Source organism: Coffea eugenioides, chromosome 1, assembly GCF_003713205.1.
Source record: "Coffea eugenioides isolate CCC68of chromosome 1, Ceug_1.0, whole genome shotgun sequence".
Taxonomy (NCBI): Eukaryota; Viridiplantae; Streptophyta; class Magnoliopsida; order Gentianales; family Rubiaceae; genus Coffea; species Coffea eugenioides.
In genome coordinates, this window is record NC_040035.1 from 6,343,193 (window position 1) to 6,354,375 (window position 11,183).

At 37.7% G+C, this 11,183-nt stretch overlaps 1 non-coding gene across 1 annotated transcript; it reads right to left on the minus strand.

Annotated features, from left to right (window-relative positions):
* Nucleotides 1-2,200: 2,200 nt before the first annotated feature.
* LOC113753147 lies at nucleotides 2,201-2,307 on the minus strand. Its single transcript, XR_003464981.1, has one exon. It is a non-coding gene; the product is annotated as a small nucleolar RNA R71 (small nucleolar RNA).
* Nucleotides 2,308-11,183: the final 8,876 nt, after the last annotated feature.

An 11,183-nucleotide genomic window follows, 5' to 3' on the forward strand; every position in this document is an offset into this window, starting at 1 on the left:
CGTTAATTTTGTGAAATTGTGAAGGTAATTGATGTATGAAATTCATGCACAAGTTGAAAGAAATATCAGGATCATCCAGAGGACAAAGTACACAAGAAATTGGGAGCAAAAATGTAGAAAAAGGGAAGAAGTGAAAAACTGGAAAAATGCTCAACACGGATCCGAGCTCGGATCCGTGTGTACAAGAGGGATCCGACCCCTCGTCTGTACTTCTGGCGGAGTGTATCCGAGGTCAGGACGATCCGACCTCGGATCCATCATGGGAAGGCCTCGGATCCTATAATCCGAGCTCGGATCCATTATCACTCCTCGGATCCGAGGCTCGGATCTGTCTCTCTCCTCAGCAAGTGGCACAGCCGTTTTTCTTTACCTTTCTCACAACTTTTACAGCTATTTTGAGGGACAGAAATCGGTGGCACATGCTTCTGCAATAAAAGAGAAGACCAAATGAGTGTGGACAAAAGGAAACATCATATCTTTGACTTCTTTTTACAAAATCTGAGTGGAGGAAATTATGAAGTGAGAGGAATGGAATTTCTACCACCTTTTATGCAGAAACACAGGGGAGAAGCCAGCATTACCATACGTAGCTAGTTTTCCTTCTTGCAACAAGTTTTCTCTCTAGTTAAGAGTTCTTAGAGAAGCATTTGGTTTTTCACTTGTAATCATATTGTGCAAGAACATAACAGGAATTGGAGAGCTTCACCTTCAATTGGCTAAGCTTTCTTTTATCTTTCTTATACTTGTACTTTATGATGTTTTGCATTAATAAACTTGTGAATTTGATTGTTAAATCATTCATGAGTAGCTAAACTCCTTCATCTAGGGAGTAGATGAAACTTATGGCTAAATAATACTAATTGAATGTGATTTACACTTGTTATATCTTGAGTTAACTTGTCTACTTGTGTAGCTGTGATTTCTTGTTATTGATTGATCACAAATAACTTGTTTACAGTTGTTATTGTTCAATGAGAATTGGTAATAACAATGGAAACACATGAGTAGAGCTTGAGTTGTATGTTCATGAAAATAGAAATACACTTAAGTGGATTACTTAGTATTTCATGAATTAAAACAGAGTTGTAGTAGTATTTCACCATGGAAATAGGGAAATCTATATTGCTCTAAGCCATTTCATCATGGAAATGAGACTTGATAATCTTGGAAATAAATCTCTGGTTAAGCAAGAATAATAGCAGGAAGTAAATCCATTCATTTGTGTAGTTTATGCCATAAGTGGAATCTACATCCCTAGAATCTTATTTAAGTGAAATTTCTTTATTTGCATTCAGCATTTGTTAAACTAGATTTGTATATCAAATTTGTAGATTATAGCATTAGACTTTCTCTGCTCAAATTAATTGTAAGTCTAAATAATAGAGAGAACAGGGGCTTAGTAATTGTTTAAATTGCTCCTCGTGGGATCGACCCGATACGCATCTTGTACTAAAATTGCGACCTGTATACTTGCAATCCAACGGGTGTAAAATCGGAATTAAACTTGCATTGATACAAAAATCCCGTCAAGTTTTTGGCGCCGTTGCCGGGGAGCGGCAATATTAGGGCCTAGTCATCTCTATTAATTTAGACATTTTCATTGTTTTTATCCAAGTTGTTGAATTAAAACTGCAAAAATTTCTCTTATTTTTATTTGTAGTGCATGCACCGATCAAATAGAGAAATTGCACATTTTGATCCTGAAATTGAAAGAACATTGCGGAGACAAAGGAGGAATACACTGCATCAAGAGGAACAAGAGGTTTGGCAGCCAATAGAAGATATCTTGATAGAATTACCATTTGAAGAAGAAATGGCGGAAAATGACTTAAATAGGCGAGTTCTGCGAGATTTTACTATACCGGGAACACAAGGTTCACAAACGAGCATAGCAAGGCCTGCGGTAAATGCTAACAACTTTGAGATTAAACCATCACTTATCCAAATGGTTCAACAATCTCAATTTGGAGGTAATGCAGTAGAAGATCCTAATACACACTTAGCTACATTCTTGGAAATTTGTGATACAATTAAAATGAATGGAGTTAGTGATGATGCTATAAGGCTAAGATTGTTCCCATTTTCATTGAGAGATAAGGCCAAACTTTGGCTACACTCTCATGCTCCCAATACTTTCACTGGATGGGATGAATTATCAAGAGCATTCTTAAATAAGTATTTTCCACCAGGTAAGACTGCTAAGCTTAGAATGGATATCACTAGTTTTAGCCAATTGGAAGGTGAATCATTATATGAGGCATGGGAAAGGTTTAGAGATTTGCTTCGGAAATGTCCACATCATGGACTGCCGGAGTGGTTAATCATACAAACCTTCTATAATGGTTTAGTTTTTTCTACTAAAACTATGATCGATGCAGCTGCAGGTGGAGCTTTAATGGGTAAAACACCCCAAGAAGCTCATAATTTGATAGAAGAAATGGCAGCAAATAACTACCAATGGGCCAATGAGAGAGGTAATACAAGACGTCACGCAGGTATGATAGAAATGGACACTCTCAATATGCTGAGTGCTCAAATGAATAATGTGATGAAATTGCTAAGTAGACAAGGTCCAAGTTCATCTAATGCACATGTAGCATGCTGTTCTGTATGTGGAGGTGAACATGATAGTAATGAGTGTGTTGATTCTGAACAGGTACAATTCGTCAATAATTACAATCGAAATGCTCAAAATAACCCCTACTCGAATACTTACAATTCGGGGTGGAGAAATCATCCAACTTTGGATGGAAGGATCAAGGAAATCAACCAAGGCCAACCAATCCACCGGGATTTCAATCAAGGCAACAACAAGCTGAAACTAAACCTGGTTGGGAGATGGCAGTGGAAAAGCTTGCAAAAGTTACCTCGGACAGATTTGAGCGAGTAGAAGGAAGGTTGGACCAACTCACTATAATGTACAGGAATGTAGAGGTCCAAATTGGTCAAATTGCTAGTTCTTTGAATAATCGAAATCAAGGAGAATTACCTAGCAAAACAGAGGTCAATCCTAAGGAGCATGTGAAAGCCATTACTCTTCGTAGTGGTAGACAATTAGAAGATCCTCCAGTGAAGGAAGTTGAGAAAGATGAGAATGAAAAATAAGAAGAAAAGCAGAGGAACCAAGAGGCGATTGTGGAGGAAAATAGTCGGGAGAATCCAAGAGAAAAGCAACCATCATCTTCCACTACCATTCCAATACCCCCTGCGGTTCCATTTCCACAAAGATTAAAGCAAAATAAGTTTGATAAAGATTTTGAAAAATTTGTTAAACTTTTCAAACAATTGCACATTAATATTCCTTTTGCCGATGCTATTTTACAGATTCCGTCTTATGCGAAATTTCTCAAGGAAATCATGACTAGAAAAAGAAAGTTGGAAGACTGCGAAACAATAGCATTAACGGAGGAATGTAGTGCAATTATTCAAAATAAGCTACCACCGAAGTTGAAGGATCCAGGGAGTTTTTCTATACCTTGCACCATAGGTAACGTTGATTTTTCTAAAGCATTGTGTGATATTGGTGCTAGTGTATCATTAATACCTTTAACGGTGGCTAGACAATTGGGTTTGCATGAGCTTAAACGCACTAATATTACTTTGCAACTAGCGGATCGGTCTATTAGATATCCATTGGGAGTGTTGGAGAATGTATTGATAAAAGTTCAAAAATTTATCATTCCAGTGGATTTTGTGGTATTAGATATGGAAGAAGATATATCTATGCCAATTATTCTAGGTAGACCATTTCTAGCTACTGCAGGTACTATTATTGATGTCAAAAATGGCAAGCTTAAGTTTCAAGTAGGTGAAGAAGAGGTAGAATTTAATTTGAATGAAATGGAAAAATACCCTTCTTTTACCGATCATGCTTATTCTATTGGCACAATTGATAAACTAACCCAAGAGATGAGTCAAGTCAACTTTGACTTAGATCCTCTTGAGTATTGTTTAATGAGTTTAGGTAAGCAAGAAGATGTTTGTGAAGAAATTGAAGAATTGGCCAAGTACTTGGATTTTCAAGCACCTTATAAAAGGGGTAATTTGTATGAAAGTCTTGGCCAAGGAAAAGGGTTTTCACAACCTTCAGAAATTGAACCTCTAAGGTTAGAGCTCAAGCCACTTCCGACTCATCTAAGGTATGAATTTCTTGGAGAAAATAAAACTTTACCTGTAATTGTTAGTGCTGACCTTGATGATGAACAGTGTGCAAAGTTGTTAAGAGTTCTAAGAAGGCGTAAGAAGGCAATTGGATGGACAATTTCAGACATTAAAGGTATAAGTCCTTCTATATGCATGCATCGAATTTTATTGGAGGACAATTGCAAACCAGTGGTGGAAACACAAAGAAGACTCAATCCAAACATGAAAGAGGTGGTAAGAAATGAAATTCTTAAATGGCTTGACGCAGGTATAGTTTTTCCTATCTCCGATAGTGTTTGGATTAGTCCAATTCATGTGGTACCAAAGAAAGGTGGAATAACTACAATCATAGGTAAAAATGATGAATTGATTCCATCTAGACTTGTGGTAGGGTGGAGAGTGTGTATTGATTATCGTAAGTTAAATACGGTAACAAGAAAAGATCATTTTCCCTTACCATTTCTTGATCAATTATTGGAGCGAATAGCCGGATATGAATTTTACTGTTTTCTTGATGGTTTTTCAGGATATAATCAAATAGCTATAGCTCCAGAGGATCAAGAGAAGACCACATTTACATGTCCTTATGGCACTTTTGCCTTTAGAAGAATGCCATTTGGGTTATGCAATGCTCCCGCAACTTTTCAACGATGCATGATGGCTATTTTTTCTGATTATATTGAGAAAATTATGGAGATATTTATGGATGATTTTTCTGTGTATGGTTCATCTTTTGATCAGTGTCTTCATAATTTGGAATTGATTTTGCAGAGATGCGAGGAAACAAATCTTGTACTGAATTGGGAGAAATGTCATTTTATGGTAAAAGAAGGAATTGTTTTAGGACACAAGATTTCCTCCAAGGGAATTGAGGTGGATCAAGCCAAAATAGAAGTTATCGAAAAATTGCCACCCCCAAGCAATGTCAAGGAGATAAGGAGTTTTTTAGGACATGCTGGCTTTTATAGACGTTTTATTAAAGATTTTTCTAAAATAGTAAAGCCATTATGTGATTTATTATGTAAAGATTATCCTTTTCAATTTGATGACAATTGTTTGGTTGCATTTGAAAGGTTGAAGAAGGAATTGATTTCAGCCCCAATTATAACTTCACCCGATTGGTCAATACCATTTGAATTGATGTGTGATGCAAGTGATTATGCAGTTGGAGCAGTTTTGGGACAAAAGAAAGAAGGACGATTGCACGTCATTTACTATGCTAGCAAGTTGCTAAATGAGGCACAACTCAATTATGCAACGACAGAAAAAGAGCTATTGGCAGTGATATTTGCTTTGGACAAATTTAGATCCTATTTAGTAGGATCTAAAGTCATTATATATACGGACCATTCAGCTCTTAAATATTTGCTGCATAAGAAGGATGCAAAACCTAGAGTAATTCGGTGGATTCTTTTATTGCAGGAATTTGATGTGGAGATAAAAGACAAAAAGGGATCGGAGAATCTAGTTGCAGATCATTTATCACGTTTGGAATATATCCCAATCAAAGATCAGGTTCCAATTCAAGAGAATTTTCCGGATGAGTTTGTCCTAGCACTTAGAAATTCTCCATGGTATGCAGATTTTACTAACTACTTGGTCAGTGGAGAGATTCAAAAGGGGTTTAATTATCATCAAAAGAAGAAATTCTTACATGACGCCAAAAGTTACTTTTGGGAGGAACCATTGCTATACAGACATTGTGTCGATGGTATGATACGTAGATGTATTCCTGAAGATGAGGTACATAATGTTTTATATCATTGTCATAACCTTGAAACAGGTGGTCATTTCAGTACTTCAAAGACTGTGGCAAAGGTATGGCAATCAGGATTTTATTGGCCAACTATGTACCGAGATGCTAGGGAATATGTTAAAAATTGTGATGCATGCCAAAGAACTGGAAATATATCTCAAAAAAATGAAATGCCCCTGACTACGTTCTTGGAAGTTGAGTTATTTGATGTATGGGGTATTGATTTTATGGGACCATTTCCTAGTTCTTTTAATAATAAGTACATCTTAGTAGCAGTGGATTATGTTTCTAAATGGGTTGAAGCAATCGCTTCACCTACTAATGACTCTAAGATTGTACTTAGATTCCTTAGAAAGAATATTTTCAGTAGATTTGGTATACCCAAGGCCATAGTAAGTGATGAAGGGAAACATTTTTGTAACAGACAATTGGATTCCTTATTGTTTAAATATGGTTGTAGGCACAAGACATCACTTCCATATCATCCTCAAGCCAATGGACAAGCAGAGCTAGCTAATAGAGAGATAAAGCTCATTTTGGAGAAAACTGTGAATAAATCACGCAAGGATTGGGCTACAAAGCTAGATGATACACTATGGGCTTACCGAACGGCATTTAAGACACCCCTGGGGATGTCACCGTATCGTTTAGTCTAGGGGAAATCTTGTCACCTACCTGTGGAGATTGAGCACAAAGCTTATTGGGCAATTAAATCTATTAACATGGATTTTAATTTTGCAGGAGAAAGGCGATTACTTGAGCTAAGTGAATTGGAGGAACACCGACTACATGCATATGAAAATGCCAAAATTTATAAAGAAAAGATCAAATATTGGCATGACAAGCATATTATTCCAAAAAAATTTCAGGTAGGGCAAAATGTACTTTTGTTCAACTCACGCCTGAGATTATTTCCAGGAAAATTGAAGTCAAGGTGGTCGGGACCATTTGAAGTTACTCAAGTATTTCCTTATGGAGCAATGGAAATAAAAGGAGAAAATGGTTCTCCATTTAAAGTAAATGGCCAAAGATTGAAGCCCTATTTGGCCGGAGAAAAGGTTCCTAAAGGAGTAAATTACTCCTTAGGAAATGCAATGGAGAATTAAAAAAGTTATAGGAAAGTCGAGCCAACGACTATAAACAAAAGCGCTTGTTGGGAGGCAACCTAATAATAATAGTGTATTTGTGTATTTTTATGTGTTTCTTACATTTTGGTGTAAGTTAATTGACTAATTAGATGTATTTCACTTGTTTGTAGGAGATACGGGAGTTTTATCATCCATCGTGGAGGTGCACTTGAAGAACATGTTAGCAGGGAGTTTTCTTACCAAATTGTGTTTTAAGTGCTTAAAATTTCTATGCCTATACATACATTGTGCATTTCAAGTGAGTTTTGGTGATATCATGGTTATAAAGGTTCATGGATTCATTTGATGTGTATTTAATGCTCAGAAATGCCATTTTGATGTAAAAATGCAAAAATGATCAAAGAACCTCACCCCTCGATTTTCAATGTAAATGTGTTTGTTGTGTTTTGAGAGGATGGATATTGTGTTTAAGGTATATTGCATGTGCGTGGGAGGTTAGAATTGATAAAAAGTTTGTCCAATGTGTGTTTTGGAATTGGCCGGAAAAGGGAGAAAAAGTTAAAAAAATTGCAGGTTCTGCAGTAAGTGCAGAGAAATAGGGATCCGAGCTCGGATCCTAAAAAACCCAGACTGATACGACCTCGGATCAATAGATCCGAGCTCGGATCCTTTCCAACCCAGATAGATCCGAGGGCTCGTCTGTGTTTTTGTTGAGACTGATCCGAGCCATGTCCGATCCGAGGCCTTCCAGAACTGATCCGACCTCGGATCCGTTCGCGGATATAGCAGAAACGAGGATATAGCACTTTTCAAAATTCTTCTTCCCTCTTCTCACCGAAACCCTACCTCTTCCCTCCAATTTTCCATTTTAACCATCAAAACTCCAATCTTTCATCATAAACACCTCCACAACCCTTGTATGATCATAAACCCTAAACTATTTCATTGAAAAAACATCAATTTGAGCGGGTTTGATCTTCAAAACTAGAAATAGGGCAGCACTGTATTTCTTCCATTTCGGAGTGATTTTGGACTTGTTTGTTCCTCATTCTTCATCATTATCATCCTCTATCATCTTCCTACACATTTGAGGTAACAATTTGCGAATTTCTTTGGCATTTTATAACTTCTTATTCTACATATTTATAGTTTTTGGGAATATTATGATAAATACATATTTGTTGGAATTTCTTGATACAATTGTGCTACATTGTGCTTAATTAGATCGTTACAACTCTTTTCATGCTCATTTTTGAGAAAACTGTGAATTTGGTGATATTTTTAAGAATTTTTCTCAATTTTTGGGTTTGAGCACTTTAGTGATTTATACTCTTGAATTTTGCTTTCATTGAATATATGAACTTGTTCCGAGGGGTATACATCACTGTTATACCAATTGAAAATGATATGCTATCATTAGAGCAATAGCCCATGGGGTAAAAGAGTGTGTTCCCAATTAAGTTAAGCACATTGAACCACTTTTACTTGAGATAATTAGTATTTGTTTGGATGAATTGAAACTCATGTGTATGTAAATTGAGTGTTATGAGTGTTATGAATTGGATTGGAGATATACTCAAGTGATTGAGTGTTCATTCTTGCAATTAGATATAATTTTCAATTGTTTGCACTTAATATGCATGAAATGATTTCCTTATTGGTAATATCCTTTCTAAATGTGGGAATTGGATTTGAGAATTGTTAGGAAGTTATTTGTTTAAATTTGGGTACATTTTGGCAGGGAGTTTAACCCTTTTTCAAGGGGAAACTCTGCCGAAATTTTCTTAAATTCTCATTGCACATATGTGAGCAAGTTTCTATGATTTCTAATGAACGTTCATCTTATTTTTGTATAGGAACTATGACTCGCACAAGGAGGGCTCGCATTCGTACTCCTACTCCTTCCTCAAGTGAGGAACACACACCCTCTTTGCATGAGGAGTCACCTGAGGAAGAATTTCCTTCGCCGGAGCCGCCACCTCGCTCTCGCCGGAAGACCGCGTCTACTAGCCGTGCCGAGCCACCTCCGGACTACGATACCACATGATTCACATCGCTTGAAAACCAACAGTGGTATGAAGCCGGACTGGACAAGGAGATCATAATAGAAAAGCATTTGGCACTGGAGGTGGACGCATATTATCACATTTCTACAGCATTCAAGAGGCTTGGATGGGAGAACATCCTTCAGTTGCCCAAACACTACTATCCCAATTTGGTCCGGGAGTTCTACGCTAATGTAGAAAACAAACAGAGCCACAGTGGCAACCTCATCGTCTCATGGGTTCGAGGCAGGAGAGTGGCTCTCAATCGAGATACACTGAGACGTTTCGTCCAACTCAAAGACGCAGGCGAAGATGTCACATTGACCAAGGAGTTCACAGCTCGAGACCCTTGGCAGGTGGGAGAGGCGGTTGGACGCCTAAAGGGCCAGTATCGAGAGAGAGGAACTGCGAAGAAGCTTACAGTTTACGCCGATTCCTTCGAGCATAGGTACCACTTGATTTTCTACCTCTTTGCCTTCAATGTGGTACCAAAAAGAAGTGGAAAACGGGAGCTCCGCAACAGTGATCTCTACTTCTTGGACAAGATGATGCATGGTGTGGGTGCGCAGTTGACCGGTATTCCTCTACCCAGCATTATCATCAGCTATATGCGGACCACAGCTCGCATGAGGGCCGGCGAGACTTGCTTCGGATTCCCTCGGCTGCTATCCCTCGTTTTTGAGAAGCTCAAGGTTCCTCTTGGAACCGAGAGAGCGGTGGTAACTAGGTCGGCCGAAGAGGTAAACGCTTCGATACTCAAATCCTTGGGTATTTCTACGGATTTTGGAGCTGCTTTGGTACGGGACACAGGAGAAGCATCGACTTCCACTCAGCCTCCGCCTCACATTGAACCACAAGCGGAAACTCAAGAGACGGAGGCACAGCAGACTCTTCCTCCTCCGATTCCGTGACCACCTCCTCAACCGCGCTCCAAGTGGCAAGAGTTTCTCAATGCTATTTGTTGTATGGAGACGCGAGTCGTCGAGCGCATTGACCAGACGGAGCGGATGATGACTGAGCGCCTCGACCGACATGATCGCCGTCTTCGTGCGATCGAGGATCATTTCCATATCCGACGGTCTCCTACTCCGACACCTCATTAGGAGGAGGGCCATATTGGTACCTCACAGGGTCCTCATGGAGCCAAGGAGGCAGTAGACCCTCGTTCCGAGCAACCATGATACTTTTTAGCGGATTAGATCTTTTATTTCTTTATTTTTCTTTTCTTTTGTTAAGACAAACTTTGTGATTTCAGTTTTCTTTTATTTGAATCATCTTGTGCTACTTATGGTGTTTGGTACCCTTGTTGTCTCAATTTGGGCAGAATTTGGATGATCGTGATGATTAAGGGCTTCAAATTGCATCACCACCTATTTGAGGGAAGTTTCAGTTCTTTTACCTTCCTCTACAATGAGGACATTGTAGATTTTAAGTGTGGGGGAGGGATAACTTTATCGTATGGGTGATTGTGTCTTGAAATGCATGACTTTAGTTGTTTAGAGCTTAAAAATGTTGGAATTATATTTGGAGATATTGTCATGAGGATAATTTTTGTGAAAATGAGGTTGTTGGCAGGGAGTTTCATCCATTTTTATGGGGAAACTCTGTCAAAATTTTTCTAAAATATCTTCCATTTGGATAACAAGCTATGTGTATTTTGGAAAAGTTTAATTCTTATTTGTCTTGAAATGAATTATTATGCAAGTAAGATTTTTACATTTTAGAAAGTATATTTGCTTAAATAAGAAAAGTTATGCTTAGAGTTTTGCAAGATTAATGATATTTATCATTTTTACTTAATTTTATAAGTAAGTGATTGATATAGTCAAAGAAAGGCCAAATTCTTCCTTTAATTATACTTAGAGGGAAAAAGAAATTGATTTGAAAAAAAAAAAAAAGAGAGAAAAATAATATTAGTAATTTTCTACTCCAATGATTCACATACTGAGTAACCGGGGGTTGGCATTTACAAATGTCGACATTCGCGTAAAAAGGTATTGGAATTAAGAGTATGATTGGCAATTTAAATGAGTGAAATGTCGAGTAACCGGGAATTTTCACCTAAAAGTGTTGATTTTCACGTAAAAAGACGTTTTCACTATTTAAATAAAATGAATTGTGAATAAATCCCTCTAAATTGTTAAGTTTTGG